Source organism: Eretmochelys imbricata, chromosome 2 (genome assembly GCF_965152235.1).
Source record: "Eretmochelys imbricata isolate rEreImb1 chromosome 2, rEreImb1.hap1, whole genome shotgun sequence".
Taxonomy (NCBI): domain Eukaryota; kingdom Metazoa; phylum Chordata; order Testudines; family Cheloniidae; genus Eretmochelys; species Eretmochelys imbricata.
Window position 1 is genome coordinate 17,946,896 of NC_135573.1, and position 22,328 is coordinate 17,969,223.

A 22,328-nucleotide genomic window follows, 5' to 3' on the forward strand; every position below is an offset into this window, starting at 1 on the left:
CAGAATTAGGCCAATGCCAAATGATTTTATAAAATCCCACCTTATAGCTCATAAGCTGTTTAAACTTTATCCTGAAGACAAATCCAATATTCTTCACATGAAGTCCTGAGTAGCTTGTCATAAGATCATAGTAGGTAGAAGTATGGGAACCATGGATCCAGTCCCTTCCCTAGGAGGGCAGGACATTATCAATTGACAGAGAACACAGCTAATACTAAACTGATAACCAAGAACTTAGTCAAAGGGCAGCGACAAAGATAATGCATATGCAAACATCTGTGTAATATAACATACCTCTGTCTATTTTAACTCTCAGGGTCTGCAGGCCAACAGTAGAAGTTCTGAGTTTCTATCCTTGTTTTCAGGCAGGCTGCAGTTGTTTCTGCTTCCTTACAATGACCTACCTATTCTCTGAGAGAGAGTGTGTCTTTTCTTATCTTACAATTAATACTTCACAGAACAAGTCTGCAGGTGCCTTACTAAAGCACTCTAAATTTCTCTCGACAAACACACTTTGTTTTCATTGCTTTCACTTTGGGGGCTAAAATCATGAACCGGATACTCTGTGCGTGTACACTGCACTCTCTGAGATGGAATCAGAATTGTCTCCGTTGGTTCAAATGGTAGAAGCTTGTGCTTTTGGAGCAGGATAATCTGAGGTCTATCCCTGATTTTGCTTTGGCATTCTAGGTGGCCATTGCTAGCAGCATAGTGACAATCAAGAATGTTCTAGATACCACAGGTTTGTAACAATACTTTGTGCTACTGCAACACCTTTCAGCAGCAGATCTCAAAACATTTTATACTAATTAGGCCTCACAATATCAACATCAATGTGAGGTAAGTATTATGCCCATGCTACAGATAGGAAAACTGAGGCATGAGGCAGTTAAGTGGCATGTTCTAGGTCAATGACAGAGCCAGCACTAAAATTCAGGGATCCGACCTTGTTCTACCCACTACACAACATTGTCTTAGCCATGCAGTGCCTTGGGTTTAAAACCTTTTGCAGTAAACCTCTCTCAACAAATCCTCTTATAAACAGTCCACCACCTTTCCCCTGACTACTTTCTGTGGTTGTTTTAAATAAGTTTATATTTAGTATCAGCACTTTCCCCTCTTGCAGAGATTACAGATAAGAAATGTAAGGCAAACGGTGTAGTTTCCTGCATCGTATTTGGCCCAATACCAATACTCGATCCAGTCCTGCTAAATGGGAAATTTGCCCTTGATTTCAGTGAGAGCACAATTCTCTCCTTCTTATTTCTGTAGTACATCTTTTGCCAAATTGTGCTCTCAGTTACACCTGTGTAAATCTGGAGTAGTCCCATGGCATATATGAGATCAGATTCTGGCCCATTGCTTTCAAATTTACATTTCAAAACACATCACTCTTGTGTCATCAAAGAGAGAGATTCAAAATCTGGAGTGAATAAATGCCAGCACTTGCACATAAATTCTTTCAGAAACCTGGGGCTGGTTTCTGCTGTTATCCTGGAGTAACTATCTAAGCTAAGCAAGTTACACTAGCATATGTAAGATCTGAATCAGACACATTTAGTCTGCCTCATCAGATGTCATAGAAGACAAATGTTACCACAACAGCAGTGTCCTGCCAGCTCTCATCACTTCATGTGGGGAGAGAGAGTTGCTGGATTTGAAGCGGTGGTATGCAATAGCTTTTGAGATGACTTGTTTAGAACATAGGTGTATTCAAAAGAGAACAAACAGAAGGGTTTTTCTTGAGGAGATTATTTAAAAAATGTGGCTCTGTGACCCTGCCGTTTGCTAGTTCCAGCTTTGAGGTTTAGCAAAGAATTCTGTAATATTCATGCAGTGCTAAATTAGATGTTTGCTGAGTCTGGGGAAACATTTATAAATCCCCCTCTGCTTAACAGTTCACCTGATGAATGTAAAGTAGGCACTGGACGTTTGGTGCTCAATTTGAGCAGATTTGCCAGTGAAGGGAAACTGCTGGGTTAAGAGCTACAGCTGGGAAAGAAACCTGTATGCATGCTGAAACTCACTGGCCCAATTTCTGAAGTACTGTGGTGAATACATAATAGAAAGGTGACAAAGGCTTCCTGCACAATAACAACTGTGTGAATGTGGGTCTTCCTGTGTTCTGAGGTACATTTGAAGAAGTTGGAGGTATGGCTGAGGGTCACAGCCCCAGTTCAGAAAAACATTTAAGCATGTGCTTAAGTGCATCCTTATTCAGCAGCGCATTTAAGTAATGGGACTTAAGTGCATGCTTATTGCTTTGCTGCATCAGGGCTGATGTGCTCTATCTCAAAGCTCTTTGACACGCTCTGACATGAACTCAAATTTCATGTGATCTTGGATGAAAGAAGAAATAAAGAAATATGTTGAAAATATTTTATTTTTTTAGTTTAAAGTAGCTTCATTTGAAGGATTCTTTCTGAATCTCTCGTTTTTTCTTGCTCTCTTGGGGCCCAATCCAGCTGACATTCAGTCAACAGGAATTTTTTCCATTGACCTGTATGGAAGTTGGATCAGATCTTGGGTGATTTGGTCAAGTAGGTCTGTCTATTACTCGCAGTTAACTCATGTGATTAACTCAAAACAAATAATTGTGATTAATCGCACTGTTAAACAATAGAATACCAATTGAAATGTATTAAATATTTTGGAAGTTTTTCTGCATTTTTAAATATATTTATTTCAATTACAACACAGTACACAAAGTTGACTGTTCAATTTATATTATTTTTATTATGGATATTTGCCGTGTAAAAATGGCAAACAAAAGAAATAGTATTTTTCAATTCACCACATACAAGTACTGTAGTGCAATCTCTTTATCATGTAAGTGCAACTTACAAATATAGACTTTTTTTGTTCCATAACTGCACTCAAAAACAAAACAATGTAAAACTTTAGAGCCTACAAGTCCACTCAGTCCTATTTCTTATTCAGCCAATGACAAACAAGTTTGTTTACATTTACAGGAGATAATGCTGGCCTCTTCTTATTTACAATGTCACCTAAAACTGAGAACAGGCGGTCACATGGCACTTATGTAGCCAGCATTGCAAGGTATTTACATGCCAGTTATGCTAAGCATTTGTATGCCCCTTCAAGCTTTGGCCACCATTCCAGAGGACATGCTTCCATGCTGATGATGCTTATTAAAAAAATAATACGTTAATTAAATTTGTGACTGAACTCCTTGGGGGAGAATTGTATGTCTCCTACTCTGTTTTACCCACATTCTGCCATATATTTCATGTTATAGCAGTCTTGTATGATGACCCAGCACATTGTTCATTTTAAGAAGACTTTCACTGAAGATTTGACAAAACACAAAGAAGGTATCATTGTGAGATTTCTAAAGATATCTCCAACACTCGACCCAAGGTTTTAGACTCTGAAATGCCTTCCAAAATCTGAGAGGAACGAGGTTTGGAGCCTGCTTTCATAAGTCTTAAAAGAGCAACATTCCAATGCAGAAACTACAGAACCCGAACAACCAAAAAAGAAAATCAACCTTTCTGCTGGTGGCATCTGACTCAGATGACGAAAATGAACATGGTTTATTTCCCCCACCACCACCACCACTGTTCTTGTCAACTGGTGGAAATGGCTTGATTATCACTACAAAATGTTCCCCCGCCCCCCGGTCTCCTGCTGGTAAAATAGCTCACCTTTCCTGATCACTCTTGTTACAGTCTGTTTGGTAACACCCATTGTTTCATGTTCTCTGTATATATAAAATCTCCCCACTGTATTTTCCACTGTATGCATCCGATGAAGTGACTGTAGCTCACGAAAGCTTATGCTCAAATAAATTGGTTAGTCTCTAAGGTGCCACAAGTCCTCCTTTTCTTTCTGCGAATACAGACTAACACGGCTGCTACTCTGTATTCTGTGTTGTAATTGAAATCAGTATATTTGAAAATATAGAAAATATCAAAAACTATTTCAATACATGGTAGTCTATTGTTGTTTAACAGTGAGATTAATCGTGATTAATTTCTTTAATCAAGAGATTAATCATGATTAATTTTTTAATCACTTGACAGCCCTAATCAAAAGTTACTCAGTAGTAAAAGAGGATCTTACTTTGTTTTAATTAGGATAGGGCTATGGAAAAGATGTTAGTGTGGGACATTTCTCTTTCTTTCCTGTTGAATGCCATCTATTAAAAATAGTCAACGACTGCATCTGTGAATTCAATAGTGTGTCCAGTTCTGTGCTACAGGGTATGTTTGAAGATGTAGTCCCACTCAACTTCACTAGGGGGAGTCAGAGAGCTGTTCAAGTCTGGTTCAGCACATTGCTGAACTGTGTGCTCCTTTGCTGACCTAGGATCCTGGCCTTTACCTAGCTGTAATGCAGCTAATTGTGGAATCCTGCTAAAAAAAAATCTCAGGAAGCAGCTTCTTACACAACAGAGATGCTTATAGCTCTCACTAAGAGAGCTCGATGGATACATATGGTGGCTGAGCATGAGAAGGAGCCAGACTCAGGAAGTGTGGGCAGGCTCTTGCAAGGTCCTCTGTTAAAGTGGGATTTGATCCTGCATTCACCCCAGCTGCCTGCCTCCATCTCTGCATTCTGCCTGCCTTGTGATGCTGGACCTGAACGCGTACTGCCTACCAGGCAAACAGCTTTTTAGCTTTATCCCAATTTCGTGCAAACGACGGAGGCGTGAGAAAAACTGAATCTTGACAGCTGTTGAGCTGTAACACCAAAGCAAACCTCTTTCAACAGTAAAACTACCTGTGAGCATTTCATATTGAATTGTGCATCTTCTCCTCGCTTAGCTGGTTGCACCGATTCCTGTGAATTAAGTGTGAACAAAGCATCGGCTCTGGGTCCAGAGTCTTACCCTGTCTTCTTACTCGCAGATTCCTATTCTTGTTTCCCTGGGGAGGGCAACGCTAGTGCCAGCAGTTCAAAAGCAAGTTCATAGCTGTTTGTGCCTGTGATGTTTCTGCAGGGTATGGATGACTTGATGAAATTCTTGTGACACACCAGTCTCTTCCTAAAATCTATGCTTGCATCAGTCACTGCAGACCTTTCACTGAGATATAACTGACCTGATTTTCAGAGATCCTTGCAGTTCCCCATTGTCTTCATCAGTGGGTAAAGTAGGTTGAATCAGGACGGGGAGTTATCACAGCACCAACCAGAGAGGAAGGGGAGATCTCGGACGGGGAGGTGCTCTGACCTTTGCCTTCTCCCTCCCTTAATTTAATCCCTGCACTTCATCTGGAGGTGCAAGTGCCCGGCATCCTTGAGTCCCAGTAAGTGCGTCTTTTTATCAGACTGGTTGATGGGCCCTGGGAACAGTATTTGAGTCCAGACCTCTAAAACACTATGATAATGTGACAAAGAATAACGTACTGTAGGCCTGATCTAAACCCACTGAAATCCATGGAAAGATTCTCATTGACTCATTTGGTCTTTTGATCAGGCCTTCTCTGAGCAAGAATCATCTCGGACTGCATTGCAGTATTTTAAAGGATGCTATCAATGCTGCAATCTAGGGCCTAAAGCAGACAAGTAGGAGTCAGGACACTTTGGCTCTGTTTCTGAATCTGCCACTGGCTCCGTGCATGTCTTAGGGTAACTCAGGTCATCTCTCTTGGCCAAATGCTCCCTTTTGGTTCCATGAGCAGAGAGGAGACTGCTCGGTGGATCGTGGCTAGAGGATGCTGCACAAGGGGGGGATGCCAGCCTTGCTTCCCACTCCTTCTAGCCCTGCAGGTTGAGAAGGGGTGGGGCATGGGGGAAGGGACATGGACTACTTGAGGAGCTGGCTGAGCGGTGTCAGATTCTCCCCTCAAAACCTGCAGGGTAAAGCAGACTGAGTGTGAGGGGTCCACACATCAGTGTACTCTGGTAGACTAAGGAGACCTTAAAGTGGGCATAAATGTATGTCCTTTTTAAGGCCCCTTTACACTGCGAGAATGGTATAAAGGGACCCTTAGTGTAAATGAGAATCAGGAACTAAATATTTTACACTAGTTTCTATAGAATACAACTATACAACTGTGGGGGGTGTTTCCTGGGGTGGGCAGCAGTCAGGGAAGCCCCAGGTGGCATGGCTCCATCATCAGGAGCTGTGCAGCACTGTGGAGAAAAGCACCATGAAGGTATTCCCTATTCCAAGGGATTTGCCCCCACCCCAAGTTCCCAGCAGATTACGTAATCTGTGGCGTCAATTAACTGACACAAGGAGGCATAGACCCTTGTTGCCTTTCCCATCTGTCAAGTGAGTGTGATAATACTTTCCTGTTTCATAGAGATGTGGGAGACGTAATTAATACTGGTAAAGTGCTTGGAAATCCTTGGATTAAAGGCACAGTTTACAGGTACAGTGCCCTTTTATTTCATTGCTCTGCACTGTTTGTCATCCCCTCGTAGGAGCCTGGCAATAGCACGTCTCTTCTCCGCAGATTTTATCCCCTCATGTATGCCAAACATCACTTTCTGTTTGTTTGCTTTTCCCCTGTTTTTAATGGAGGTGAAATTAACATGCCACCTTGTTTACATCGCTGTCTGTGCTGCACCAGCAGCGTTCATTGCTGTCAGCACAGTTCTGGGACCTGCAGTGTTTAGATAACCACTGGTGCAAAAATCTCCTGTTCCGTTAATGGAATAAGTTAGTCACTTTTGGTTAGGACCATAGATCATGCTGCCCTCTTACTAAATATACATGCACTGCTGTTCCCTTCAACAAAATCCCCCATTTTCTACACTATTGCGCAATGACAAGGTAGTCATTAGTACACAGAAAAGAAAATAACCTATATGAAGCAAAGCTAGTCATAAGCCGAAATGCAGAACGCACTGCTTCTTCAAGGCCATCTCTGATCCCTGAACTCTGCCTACAGAAATAATTGAGTTCAGGTGTGATTGCTAGTTGGGGGGCATAACATTTGGGAAGTGTAACACACAGGTAAAGTGTGTGTTACATCCCCTCCTCATAGCTGGTCCAGGAGCGGAAAACTGCTGCAAACCCCATGTTACCAGATGTGCCGGTTACTTTGGGGTATGCTCATTTATTAGGGTTACTCTTCTGGGGGCGAGTTCTGTAATTCTATCAATGTACTGCTTGTGTCACTTGTGTGTTCATATGGAGCTCTACTTCTCCCTTCTGCAAGTCCCCTCCCCGTGGAACTATCCTGCAGGATCTAGGTTCCCCAGGGCTGGGTTCCTCCAGCCCCAGAATCAGATATATACACACACACACACACACACACACACACTAACAGAGCAAGTCTGAGTGGACCGTGTCAATCAGCACTCTCAAGCTGACCCCTTACATGCCCCTGGACTCAATAGGCTGGGCCAAGCAGCACTTCCAAGCTGCCACCCTCATATGCCACAGGTACTGCACCGGAATAGAGTAAGCCTGAGAAAGCTGGGTTGAACAGCACTTCCAGGCTGCCACGCTTATATGCCCCTGGACTCAGCAGACTGGATCAAGCAGCACTTCCAAGCTGCCACCCTCATATGTCATAGATTCGGTACATCCCTATCCCCACTTTCACATTACAATGGTTCTTGTTAGTAACCCACTTGATAAGCAAACCCTACAGTAGTTTGGGCGCTACAGGGATCTTTCGCTTACGTAAGAGGAGCATTGCTGCAGAGTAAATGGGGAAGCCGAAACACAAAAGAGTAAAGCTCAGAGAGAGGGGGAGGGGAGTAACCAGCTTAACCATAAAAGTAATTTATTGAATAATAGTGATAACTACATAAGAAGAGCCTAAACAGACATAGCAATTACATTATTAAAGATTACAAAACTGATCAAACAAGTCAGTGTTAAAAAGTTATACCTGAGGTAGAAAAGAAAACAGAGAGAGAGAGCTGGGGTCTCACCACTCCATGAAGCTTGAACTGGTCAGGGTTCCCAGGTGATGGTGGTAGCTTAGGGTTCTGAGTGCTGGAGACAGGCAGAGCCCCCAGCATGATCAGTCAGGAGAAGATGAAGTCCCGGGGAACTGATGCAGAGTTTGGATCAGGCATCAGAACACTTACATGAGTATGAGTAGGGGTTTTTGTAGGGAAACACAATGGTTCAAGGGAGAACACTAGATTTGTTTATGGGTAAACTGATGACTCAAAGGTTTTCTTTAGGCTAGACAACAAGAACTGATTATTCCTGGCTATGGGTGGTGTTCCTTCAAGGGAGCTCACAATGCAATTAGGCAGCTTAACTATTTTGGATATCAATCAAGGATTCATTACTAGAATTGGTCTGATCACTGCTGAGCTGGGTGTGTGCCGGTGTAGGTTCATTAACATCTGGAGCAGAGATTCCCCATGATGCAGTGCTTCCCTGCTTTTCGGGTCCCAAAGTTCAGGGCAGTTCTTGCCTTGGAATCTCTGTTCTCCATTCTGTATGCTAATGGAGATGCCTCCCTGTCCAATCTTTGATGCAGATGAGGCTAGAAGAGTTGCCTTAATCTTGTCACCCTTGTCAGGAGGGGTTTAGGTGTGTCTCCCACCGCCTTTTCATTGCTTTCTGTAAGTCTTTCTTCTGACTGGTTTTGGTTCAAGCAGAGGCTATAGGCAGGGAGGTGTCCTTTATGAGTCAGACAGGCTGGATACTGCACCCTGGTTCCCCAAGAACACAGAGCTGACTGGTATCACCCAAAGAGGGTTAGTCCTGTAGCTCAAGGGGTAGCAGTCTATGAAGCAGTGCTGAAGGTTCCAGCTTCAAACCCTACTGGCTACCAATGCAGGAGGTTGTTATAAAAAGGAGCCACACTGGATGGAGCAAAAGCCCAGCACTTGGATTAATTGTACAATCATTCTGGTCAGTGTGAGTCTACTGAGGCTTCTAGTTCACACTGGGTATGCTCTGAGGTTTAACCTGGGTATTAAAATAGTCACACCCAGACTTATAACTTGATACCTTTCATTCAGGGCACTGGAGTAAACTGTTAAAGGTTATTAGAGAGACCTCTCAATTTAAAAATAATTTATCTTTAATATTTTAAAGAAATTTCCATTCCCCTACCAATTTCTCTGGTTTTACAATCGTTTCCCTCATGTATTTAAAATGCTCTTTTCTCCCATCCTGGTGTTCAAAAAAACTCACATAAAGAAGGGCAGCTGTGTGGTGATCGGAGGGAAAACAGTAAAATCAATGATATGCAAAGCAACGTGAAAGGCACAAAAGAAATAAACTATATTAAAATAAGAGAAAAATGAGTGTTTTAATAAACTGCTTTCATTGATAGATGTTAATTGGTACAACAATGGGCCAAATCCTCAGCCAGTGTAAATCAATACAAAATCAATGGGCCCAAAACCTGGAGACATAAGCTGACAGTCTGTCTCTTTTAACACTAGTTCATTTTTTATATCTACAGTGTGCTTTAAAAAGCCGGCTTCTGGCCAAAGCCAAGAAAAGGGAAAGAAAAACAGTTCACTTGTGCAGTTTTTGAAAGAGAGACATGAGATCAAAGTTTCCATAAATGAAAGAGGAAACAGGGACTGTGAACCTTGTTTGTTCCTTTCATCTACACCCACCTACCAGAAGGAAAACTTATGGCTTCATGTTTTTTATTTGCTTCCATGTCTAAATTGCTAGCATTCAGCAAGCTATACAGAGACGGAACGCTCTGTAGCTTGAGCTGGGCTCTTCTGTGACCTGATTTTATTCTCTTGCATCCTGCAGAGAAGCTTGCTGTCTTTCAAAGTAGCCTGAAGATCTGATCTGATATTTTTAGAACCCCTCTCTGGTGACAATCAGCCTGCATTCCCAAGAAACAAACATACTCGTTGTTATTAAATAGAGAATTGGCTCTGGCCACCCAAGTCTCTGCTATACAAGATTTTTTTCTCTTCCCCTTAGAAAAGACAAGGACATTCTGAACTACAGGTTCACCTTTTTCTTTCCCCTGTTTCTTGAAAGGATTTTTCTAAATAAATCACTTCTGCTTTCTCAGGGCTGCTGCAGACATACAGCCCATGGAAAGTATCATCAATTTCAGCACAGAGCTGACAAGGCCAGCACAAAAATGTACATGGTTGGCAAATATGCCTCTGTGAACTCTCCCATTATCAGATACAATTGTTAACCAGCAGCTGTATTTTGATGTATCCTCTCTGTCCTTTTGGAAATAAAACATGTCCATATACCAAACTCACTGCTTTGGTACAAGATGATGAAAATGATCAAGGGAATGAACAAACTCTCAAAGGAATGGAGAGATTGAAAAGACAGGAATTATTTACCTTAGAAAGGAGATGAAATAGTGGAGACATGATAAAAAATATATAAAATAATGAATGGTCTAGAAAAGCTGGTCCGGGAACTTCTGTTCTGCTCGTCTCATAACACAAGAAAATGGGGACATTCAATGATGGTAAAGGTGGCAAATTCAAAACTGATCAAAGAAAATACTTGTTCACACGATGAATAATTAGACTGTGGAACTCCTTGCCACAGTAAGTTGTGGCCAGGAATTTAGCAAGATTCATAAAGGGATTGGACATTTATATGGTTATCAAGAATACCTAGTGGGATCATAGCTAATGCTAACAAAAAGTGTGGAAGGGCTATAAAACCTCATACTTCAGGCAGAAAGCCAATCTCTGACTAGTAGAGAGCAGGAGATGTAATGTGGGAGACAGATTATCCCACAGCTGTCTACTGTAGGAGGTCTTACACCTTCTTTTGCAGCATCTGGTGGTGGGAATATTGAAAACAGGATCATGGACTAGTTGGCCCTCAGGTCTGATCCAGTCTGGCAATTCTTATTTTCTATCATAACAAATATGGTTTAAAAGAGAAATTAAACCCCATCTGGCCAAGAGGAGTGAGTAAAGTGCTGGGCCATTGGGTGCCTGGGCTTCTAATCTCAGCTGAGCTACTGATTGGATGAGCCAAACCCCTGGGATCCCGCACTGTAAGCCTGCCTCCTGGAGGCAGAATTCAAATCATCCACGATTTGCTCCCCAGATCTAACTGGCTTGCAAAGGGGTAGAAGTGAATTAATTTATTCAGAGCTTGATTTTCAGAAGCTCTGAACACCCTTGGCTCGGCTGCCAATGATCAATGGGACATTAGGGCATCTGACAATAGCTAAGGCACAAGAACGCCCCAGCCACTCCTCCTTCTCCCAATCCCAGCAACATCCCTGACTTTGCCTCCTCTTCCGGAAGCTCTCACTGGGGTCGGTATTGAGCCAATTGTAGTGACGCAGTGCCTGCTGGGGAGTCCCTGTGCACCCAGGTGGCACACTTCAATAGGAACTTCACACCAGCAGAGCCATGCATCTGGCCTTTAGAGAAGAGATGCCCTGAAGGCAGGCCCTATTCCACCAACAGTTCCAAGCTCCATCAGCCCTTAGGGGGAGCCATTTCCAAAGTGTAGGGCCCCTCGGTAATGACAGCCTGCCCACAGCTCCCCTCTCTCCAAACCAGAGGCCTGTGAGCTCATGTGCCTTTGATGATCACAAAGTGCCATATCCTCATACAGGGAGAGAGCTGATCTGGAAGCCAGGCTGCTACCCATTCAAGGTTCTATAGCTCAAAACTAACGTCTTCACCCACTTCCTGCCCACTGGAAGCTCAGTGGAGCCCAGCACGTCACTGAGTTCAGTTGTAAAATGAGAGATATTGCTTGATAAACGTGCACACACACCTTACTGCAGAAGACATTCCTCGACTAGGGATACCCCACCCTATTGGCATTACATGCCTGAAAAAGAAACACAGGCAGCATAGGCAGAGAATACAATAACATTCTCAACTTATTGAAGCAGCCAAGGGTTTCCTGACCTTCCACCTTGGCTTAGGACATCCTTGCACATCTTACTTCCTACATGAGCAGCTCTAGATCATTTACCTGCTCTGTTGTGGAAAAATATTTAATACTTTTGTTAGTCAAGGAGGCGTAAACCTTAAAAATCACAAAACGATTGGACACAACCAGGAGAGCAGAATCATGCTTAACTGGCCTTCACAATGCTGCACAAAGGCAACGCTGCTATGTACTGAATGACCAGTTCCCAAGCTACTGTAAATCAGGACAGCTTCACCGAAAGCACAGCCTGGTTGCCCTTCTAGCTTGGTTTTGCTTGGGATCCCTCCAATTGTAAGCCTTAGCACACTGAAGTGGGATTGATGAGACCTGGGTTCTAGTCCTGGTTCTGCCACTAACCTGCTGCATGACCCTGAGCAAGTCACTTCACTGCTTTGTGCCTCAGTTTCCCCATCTTTAAAATGGATTTAATAACACTCACCCTCCTTTGCAAAGTGCTTTCAGACCCAGAGATGAAAAGTGATTTACAAGAACTAAGTAGGTTTCAGAGTAACAGCTGTGTTAGTCTGTATTCGCAAAACGAAAAGGAGTACTTGTGGCACCTTAGAGACTAACCAATTTATTTGAGCATAAGCTTTCGTGAGCTACAGCTCACTTCATCGGATGCATACTGTGGAAAGTGTAGAAGATCTTTTTATACACACAAAGCATGAAAAAATACCTCGCCCCACCCCACTCTCCTGCTGGTAATAGCTTATCTAAAGTGATCACTCTCCTTACAATGTGTATGATAATCAAGTTGGGCCATTTCCAGCACAAATCCATGTTTTCTCTCTCCCCCCCTCCCCCACACACTCACAAATTTTGGGAGACAGGCCAGTCCTTGCCTACAGACAGCCCCCCAACCTGAAGCAAATACTCACCAGCAATCACATACCACACAACAGAACCACTAACCCAGGAACCTATCCTTGCAACAAAGCCCATTGCCAATTGTGCCCACATATCTATTCAGGGGACACCATCACAGGGCCTAATAACATCAGCCACATTATCAGAGGCTCGTTCACCTGCACATCCACCAATGTGATATATGCCATCATGTGCCAGCAATGCCATGTACATTTGTCAAACTGGACAGTCTCTACGTAAAAGAATAAATGGACACAAATCAGATGTCAAGAATTATAACATTCATAAACCAGTCAGAGAACACTTCAATCTCTCTGGTCACGCGATTACAGACATGAAAGTTGCGATATTACAACAAAAAAATCTTCAAATCCAGACTCCAGCGAGAGACTGCTGAATTGGAATTCATTTGCAAATTGGATACAATTAACTTAGGCTTGAATAGAGACTGGGAGTGGCTAAGTCATTATGCAAGGTAACCTATTTCCCCCTGTTTTTTCCTACCCCTCCCCCCGACGTTCTTGTTAAACCCTGGATTTGTGCTGGAAATGGCCCACCTTGATCATCATACACATTGTAAGGAGAGTGGTCACTTTAGATAAGCTATTACCAACAGGAGAGTGGGTTTGTGGGGGTGAGGGAGAGAAAACCTGGATTTGTGCTGGAAATGGCCCAACTTGATTATCATACACATTGTAAGGAGAGTGATCACTTTAGATAAGCTATTACCAGCAGGAGAGTGGGGTTGGGGGAGGTATTTTTTCAGGCTTTGTGTGTATACAAAGATCTTCTACACTTTCCACAGTATGCATCCGATGAAGTGAGCTGTAGCTCACGAAAGCTTATTCTCAAATAAATTGGTTAGTCTCTAAGGTGCCACAAGTACTCCTTTTCTTTTTAAGAACTAAGTATTATTATGACCCTGAACTACCGCCGAGACAGGGCACATTGGACAAAGCCCAGGATCTGTTGGAAGGAGTCATTGTTGCTGAAATAGGTCAAAATATTCATATTGTGTAAAATGTTTAACTCAGTATTTAACTCATCATCTCTAATTTCAATGGGCAGAGGAAAGAAAAATAAAAGACACAAGAGATAAAAACTATATACAGTGAAAAGGGGAATGCATTTTATCTGGGCCAATGACAATGATTCTTTCTGAAGCATTTGGTATTGCCTACCAGACAAGTTCAATTCACAGCTGGCCAATTTATTAGAGCCTCTGAAACATTTCAACCAAATAACAGAATGAAAGTAAAACTGTATTTAATAAACAGCACATTGTCAAGCTGTGGCCCATTTTTCTCTATATAAAGAAAAGCTGATTTGTTCCATTATTATTTCTAATCGTTTCCTTCCTTGCTCTCTCTCTCTCTCTCTTTCCTCGTGGTTACTCTACCAAGATAGAATAATCACTGTGCCAGATTAAAGCTGACATTTCAAACCCTTTTTGTAGACCGTATCTTCTGGATGTAAAGTATCAGCTGAATGTCTCTTCTAAGTACTCCAGGCTCTGGAAGGATGAGGTTCTTAGGTATAATATGGGGAGAGCAATGGGATAATATATATAACCAAGCAAAAATTTTCCTTAAGGGTCTAAGTAGAGCTGGTCAGAAAATTTTCATCAAAACAGTTTTATGTCAGAAAGAGCTGTATTGATTTTAATGAATTTTCCGAAGAAAAGAAAATTCTGAATTTCAACCAGCAATATGCTATTGCACCCAACCTGTGGCCCTTGAGTCTCTAAACTGTGACCCTCAATGGCAACTGTGTTCAGAACAAACATGTAATTGGAAGATGAAACCCAGCTGGCCTCTCTGAACCACGCACGGTGATTTTTAAACGGAAGTGTTTGACTTACCCCATTACAGACCAGGGCTCTGTCTCCCACTGCTGCCCTCTAGACAGGTGCAATTTGACAGTGAGCAGTGCAAAGGAAAGAAAACAGAAAGAAACTCTTCCCCCCAAAGTTTGATTGTGGCCCCTTGACGTTTATGAAATAATCTGTCATCCCTGATGCTGAAAAGATTGGGCACGACTGCTCTGAAGAGATTTGTGTATCTGATATATTGCCTCTCAACATTTATTAATAAACCTTCATTATTGAAGTGGGTCAGACCTCACACTGAACCTCCGGGCTTAGACAAGCATCCAAGAATTCAGGCATTTATCAAAGCTTATCCTAATCATTTTGGCCTGGTAACAGACAGCTATAACAGTGTAATAATTAGCAGTCACAGCTCACCAGCTGCCCAGCCATTGATTTCAATGGGCATTGTTCTGAACATTGAGCTCTACTGAAATGCATCTAGGAAAATGTTTTAGTCTATTATTTCATAATATTAATAATCCGCACTTATCAGCACCTTCTTCCCAAGGATCTCAGAGCCCTTCACATACATCAATGAACTGAGCTTTGCAATACGACACGAGAGGTACAGAAGTAGTATTATCCTGATTCCCCCTCTTACAAATTGGCAAACTGGTGCGTGGAGATTTTAAGTGACTTGCCAGAGATCAACTGGGAAGCTAGGACAGAACTAAGATCACTTTGTTCCCAGTTTTCTGCACACAGCATCTTTTGCCTTGTATTTTTGATCCATTCAGAGGCAGAGCACATGAGGATTTTTATAACTCCCACAATTCTTTTTATAGCTCATAGCCATCCTGGTGCAGGATGAATTAAATCTCCCTTCTGATGAAGCAATACAGAGCAAAATAAGTTTCAGTGCATTTCATATTTCATTAGCTCTAAATGCATTACTGTGCTAATACCAGGTGCTTTCTTCAAAAGGGACTTAGGCTTCTAGGCCATTGGGAAAACAACTTTTATTCTGTTCTCTTTAACTCTGGATATTTTGTATAATGAATGTTAGCACTGGTGAAAGAGGGTGGCCTGAGAGATCTGGGAACAAATGCACTGAAAAGCCAGCTCGCACTTTGGTCTGTTAAAAAACAGAGATAAGATTTAGCCATCACACATGATGTATAAGGGAGGGGAAGGCAGGCTATTAGCAAAAGAAAAATAAATACACATGCAAAATAAAATAAAACTCACTCTGCAAATACAGATCATTTACATTAGAAAGAGGTGGGTCCGAGATGCAAAATTCAGCCCTGGGTTTCTAACCTGCAGAGTCCTAAGGTGTTTGGCTCTGGGATTTTGAGATAGTGCATTAGGGGCTAAATGGAAGAGAAGAATGAGGGGGGATTTGATAGCTACTTTCAACTACCTGAGAGGTGGTTCCAGAGAGGATGGTTCTAGACTATTCTCAGTGGTAGAAGAGGACAGGACAAGGAGTAATGGTCTCAAGTTGCAGTGGGGGAGGTTTAGGTTGCATATTAGGAAAAACTTTTTCACTAGGAGGGTGGTGAAACACTGGAATGCGTTGCCTAGGGAGGTGGTGGAATCTCCTTCCTTAGAAGTTTTTAAGGTCAGGCTTGACAAAGCCCTGGCTGGGATGATTTAATTGGGGATTGGTCCTGCTTTGAGCAGGGGGTTGGACTAGATGACCTCCTGAGGTCCCTTCCAACCCTGATATTCTATGATTCTATGGTCACAGCCATTACTTGGCTTTGCAAGGGACTAAAGGGTAATGGGGGAAGGTGTTCCTTTCTCCCTGTTCGGCCCTGTTTAGATTGTTACTACAGCTTGGCGGGGGAGCTGGTTCCACTTGCCTGATACATGCCATTGTGAGTAAGTGGGCAGGGAAGCGGTGCTGGGACAGAGAATTGGAGGAACCCAAGCTCTGCCACTCCAGCTCGCTGGCCAGACGCACAGTGTAGGAAGGAAGCTCTTCAATAAGAAGGTGTGAAGTGACTCCTCCATCACTACCCTCAGAGCAAGTGGTGATCTCAGGAGGAAGGGTTGTCTCTAGTCACAATTTGTTCCCAGGTCTGTTGCTGGGGCAGAGCAGCTACTCAGAGCTGACTGTACAGTTGCAGTCTAGCCCTAGGTAAATAGTGCCCAGCCATGTCATCCAGTTCCAGATCTGGGCTTGGATTCTGAAATACCTCTCTACCGTCTCCAGAGTTCAGAGGTGTTCAGATCCAGGGGTTGGGTCCAACTAAATCTAAATGGATCTCGCCAACAGTCTACTAAGCAGGGTTTGGATCTGTCCCCATAAATAATAATTAGCACTTGCCTATTGCTACTGAAACTGGTAAGAGCTAAGTGGTAAAAGGCGCTGCAAGAAGAGGTTTTTGGCCAAAGGACTGGGCCAGGTTTTATTTTATCTGAAAAAAATGGCTTATTTTCATCCTCAGTTTTAACTTCCATGGGAAATTGACCACAGGGGAGAAGTAGCATAAATAACAATGGGAGGATCAAACCACTGTTCCATTCGGCAGCATCCTGGGTGCAGTGTAAAACACAGTGGGCCTTCTCCTGGGCTCATCCACAGGCAAACTCATCAGCATAGGGCCACTCGGTCTAATCTGTATTCTCTAATCCCATACACCAACCTTCCCTTCCTTTAGGGCCTGATCCAGTGGGCTTTGTATCAGCTTTCTCATTCAGTCTCACCCCTTCCAACCCTCATATTTTATTCCCTGCTTTGCAGCTTTGTTAGCTTTTAAATAAACAGGATTTCTACAGAGAAGTGACACAGTTGCACCATGCATGTCCAACCTATTATGGCTATTATCAAAACTCAAGATGCAGGACTCTCCAGCTATTTATTATCTCTGTAGGCCAGAGAGCAGTCACTTCCTTCCCAAATACAACAACTACATAACATCCACACCCTATTCTTTCCTGCATCATGACATCCTGCCTTGATCTGTAAAGTCATGCACTGGCTGGGATGAGCAAACTCATTGTACATAATTTCGAACAGAGTGGTTTTAAAAATTGCTCTCAAACTTGATATTCTTGCATCCATGCTGTACTCTGGAGAGACATTTAAAAAGGTGCAAGGAGGGGAAGGAGGGAGATTTCCAATGGAAAAAAAGGGAGCAGAAAGTGTGCCAAGCAAGGGAAGGAGCCGTGAAGCTGGGAGGGAGAAAGTCTAATAAAACAACTAGAAATGCAATATTAGTACACAGGACACCCTTCTTCCTGGGAGATTCTCCTGAGACTTGTTTGAAAGGCTTCCCTTCAGCTAGAAAAACAGCTGCTTGTTTTGAAATTATTTCAGCCTTTAGTGGAGGAAAGGTCTGTGACCTTGAACTGTTTTTGTCAACCTAAAAATTCATTCCAGCAGTCTGCAAAAAGCACAAAGCCCACGAGGTTCGCCTGTCTCCAGTACTGGCTCCATCTTCCAATACAGAAGCAGGGGTCTCTTTCAAAACATGTTTGAGGCTGGCAGTGACCCTCTCAAACCTGCTAAATTTGTTTAGTAGATTTGTTTCTGAAATGCATTTCACAGAGCAAGCAGAGCCAGCTGTGCCATGGTTTGTTTCTTACAGTCCCATGGCCATAAGATTTGTCCTGTGAAATCCTGGCTACATTCCCATTCCCTTCAGCAGGGGCAAGATTTCATCCCATTTGTCCTGCAGGGTAGAGAGAAAATGAGACTCTCCTGCACCGATTATAGTCTATAGAGTTTAAGCCCAGAAGGGACCATCAGATCGGCCAGTCCAACTGTCTGAATATCAGAGGCTACCAGCACCACCCAGCACCTGCACACTAAACCGAATGACCAAAATTAGACCAAAGTGTTACAGACCTCAGTAGACTAAACTATGATGTGCTAGAGGCAGAGAATAAGAGGGACCAAGGCACTCTAATCCCCAAGGCCCTCACAATAGCAGGGAAAAGTTTTCGTGAGATAAACTCAGATGAGCCTAGCAAGTGACCTACACTCCATGCTTCAGGGAAAGGCGAAAATTCCCCAAGGACATTGCAAATCTGATCTGTGGGAAAATTCTTTCCTGACCCCACATATGGCAATCAGTTAGACCCTGAGCATGTGAGCAAGAACCAGCCAGCCAAGCTGAGAGAGAGAATGCTCAGTGCCACCTCAGAGCCCTGGCCCACCCTGCCGAAAGTCCCATCTCCAGCCATAACCATCTTGGATGCTTCAGGGGAAGGAGACAAGAAAATGGAGTGTGGGGGGGAAATCTCTTCTTGACTCTGTTGATGGAGGGGACAGTCCCATAGTGTGTATGCAGCATATCGGGACCAGAACAGGAGTAACAATCTCACCCAGGATGGTTTTTTTCCCCACAGAAGCTGTCAAGGCTGATTCCCTACTCTGGCACTTTGAGTGCAGAAGGTGGGAGCCCACAAGGATTCTAAAAATTAATACTGGCCACTCCAGGCTGGTATTAAACTTCCAAGGTTACAGCTTCTCTCTGACCTTAGATAGGTAGATGGTGCCACCACCCAAGTGTAAAAAACCCCCTTGGACCCAGGAGGGCGCACTTGGGAATTCCTCCTTGTGGGGTAACCTCAAGCCCTTTCACACGCACCCAGGGAAGAGCTAAGAAAGAAAACAAAGGAAATCAGCTGTTGCCACCAGCTAATTAAACAACATGTGCATAAAACCCTTAGGACACCAAAAACCTAATCCTGTTCTTAAAAAAAAGTAAATTTTATTAAAAACAAAAAAGAAAGAAAATACATCTGGAACTTAGCTATTGCTAGATTTAAAAAGAGCAAATATAATAATTAAGCATCAAGAATGGTTTTCTTGAGGCCCAGCTTAAAGGTTACAAGCAAAACAAAAGCACCTGTGGTTAGCACAGAGGCATCCACAAGCCATAAAGAAATAAGAGAGATAAACTTAATTGTGTCTTCCTACACATTCCCAGATCTATTTACATACCTGGGGTTTCAGATAGGTAGTTTTGATGATTTTTCATACCTGGTTTAAAGGTTCTTAACAGCATTGCTGCTCTGTGTCTCCCCTCTCCGGAGAACAACAGACAAAGGGAATGTTTTTTCCTAATTTTATAAAGTTCTAGCCTTCCCATTGGCTCTTTTAGTCAGGTGCCCACTCCCTTCCTTTTACCTATGAGCTTTTTTTAACCCTTTACGGTAAAGCAAGTACAGAACAGCTACTAACAGGGATATTGTAGCTAACTGGCTGGCTGGGTGTCCATAAAACTGAGCTACCGCCCGCCCCCTTCATTTAACACAGAAGCTCAGTCTTAATTCATTGTCATTTGTCTTGCAGGGTAGATGGAATATCAAGGCTCTTGGTCTATAATCTATTGTTTCTTGAGTGCTGTCAAGGTTGCTTGGTACTGTGCAATGCAGAGGTGAGCAGATCACTTGATATTACTTGCAAACTAGTTGTCCCTGCAAAATACAACTGTGAAGTATAGTCTCCAGCCACATGCATGTTTTCCTCCTCCTTAGCATTAATGAGAGGTTCTTTATGCTCACTAATAGAATAGACCCCCATGGAACCCAGCGGATACTTCGTATGTAATATGTGCAACCTCTTTTCCAATGGCTTTAGACTCTTTGATCAGACTTGATATTTGGTATCTGTAACATATTGTTGAATTTTAACTCAGTAGAAGCAATCCTATTGCTCATACTTTGCTTATTGCAAGAGTATGGGCTGAGGAAAATGTGAGTCTTTATGGCAGTGGTGGGCAACCTGCAGCCCGCGGGCCACACACAGCCCATCAGGGTAATCCACTGGCGGGCCACGAGACAGTCTGTTTACATTGGCCATCCTCAGGCACGACCCCCCGCAGCTCCCAGTGTAATACAATGTATTTATTTGCTTTGTGTCTCTCTGTGAATGCTACCCTGATTTAGGGCTACAGCATGCTGGATCCAAGGCACAATTAAGGCTGTAATAATTATTATAATTAACAATGTGTTAGATGCTTTAGAAATGGAGGAGGTAAGGCCCCTGCTCTGAGAAGCTTACAGTTTAAATATCAGCAGAGATGAGATGCGGTGGAGATTGGTTAATAGGCCTTGTGTCCTATAAAGCCTTCCTTACACAAGCAGATAACATTTCGGTCCATAAAAATGCCCCAGAGGGGAGTGTGACGGGGTGTACCAACCGTGCATTGGGCCAGTGGGGACAGACCAATCACTGTGGGCCCAGGAGCACAGCCGCCTTTTTCCTGCTGCGCATGCTCTAGGTGGAAGAGCCAGATAAAGGGAGGCAGCCCAGCTCAGTCGGGGCTGGCTGTGGAGGAGGAAGGATGTGGATGGCAGGTTCCTTTAAAGGTGCCGGTGACACTCCAGGCGGTAGAGCCCGAGTGTGATGGGTTCAGTCACAAAGACCCCCTTGGGACTGTCACCTGACATGCTGGAATTACCTCTGAGCCCGTTTTCCCCGCCAGCTTGGGACTCTAGAACCCTGCCTTGTTGAGCCAGACACACAAGCCTGCTGCAACACAGACCCAGGTCTGCTCCATGCCCCCAAACCTGCAGACTTTAACCAAAAATTGCTCAGCAGGTCACCTATCTCCAACACCCAGACACCCAGACACCCAGTTTCCAATGGGATCCAAACCCCAAATAAATCTGTTTTACTCTGTATAAATCTTATACAGGGTAAACTCATAAATTGTCCACCCTCTATAACACTGATAGAGAGATATGCACAGCTGTTTGCTTCCCCAGGTATTAATCACTTACTCTGGGTTAATTAATAAACAAAAGTGATTGTATTAAGTATAAAAAGTAGGATTTAAGTGGTTTCAAGTAATAACAGACAGAACAAAGTAAGTTACCAAGCAAAATAAAGCAAAAATATGCAAGTCTAAGCCTAATAAATTAAGAAACTGTTTTCAGGTAAAATCTCACCCTCAAAGATGTTCCAATAAGCTTCTTTCACAGACTAGACTCCTTCGTAGTCTGGGCCCAATCCTTTCCCCTGGTACAATCCTTGTTAGTTCCAGCAGCCATCTTAGGTGGAAAGCAGGGGTGTCCTCATGACTGGCAGCCTCCTTTGTTCTGTTCCAACGCCTTTTGGAGCATTAGCACCAGGCAGGAATCTTTTGTCTCTCTGGGTCCCCACCCCTCCTCCTAAATGGAAAAGCACCAGGCTTAAGATGGATTCCAGTATCAGGTGGCATGGTCACATGTCCTGTGAGACCCCAGGCTCCATTTTTCCAGAGCTGGCCCGCAAGCACCCAGCTTACTTGTAAGTAAACAGACCATTTACAACCAATTGTCCTAGTCAATGGGAGCCATCAAGCTTCCAAACCACCATTAAATGCCCTCACTTTGCATAATTACAAAAGGACCTCAGAGTTATACTTCATATTCCTAGTTTCAGACACAAGAATGATACATTCATACAAATAGGATGAACACACTTAGTAGATTATAAGCTTTGTAATGATACCTTACGAGACCTTTTGCATAAAGCATATTCCAGTTACATTATATTCACACTCATAAACATATTTCCATAAAACGTTATTGAGTGCAACGTCACACTCACCTGCGGACAACTCGCTGACTGTGGAGACTGACAGGGAAGCCAAGCCGCCACCAGCTGAGGAGGTGCCCAGACCACAACTTGTGTTAGGAAGTGACCCAGGGAAGGTAGTAGAAGCCGATGCCTGAACCCCTAACTGCTAGTTCCCTGGCTTCATAGGGCCCTGGGTTGGAACATGTTGGAGAGGGGGGGCCAGGTTCCCCTACCACACCCCATGTGCTATCAGGCATGGCTGCTGTCTGTTCTACGTCCCAGCCCAGAGGCTTAGAGGCCACAGACCAGGGGCGGCCAAACTG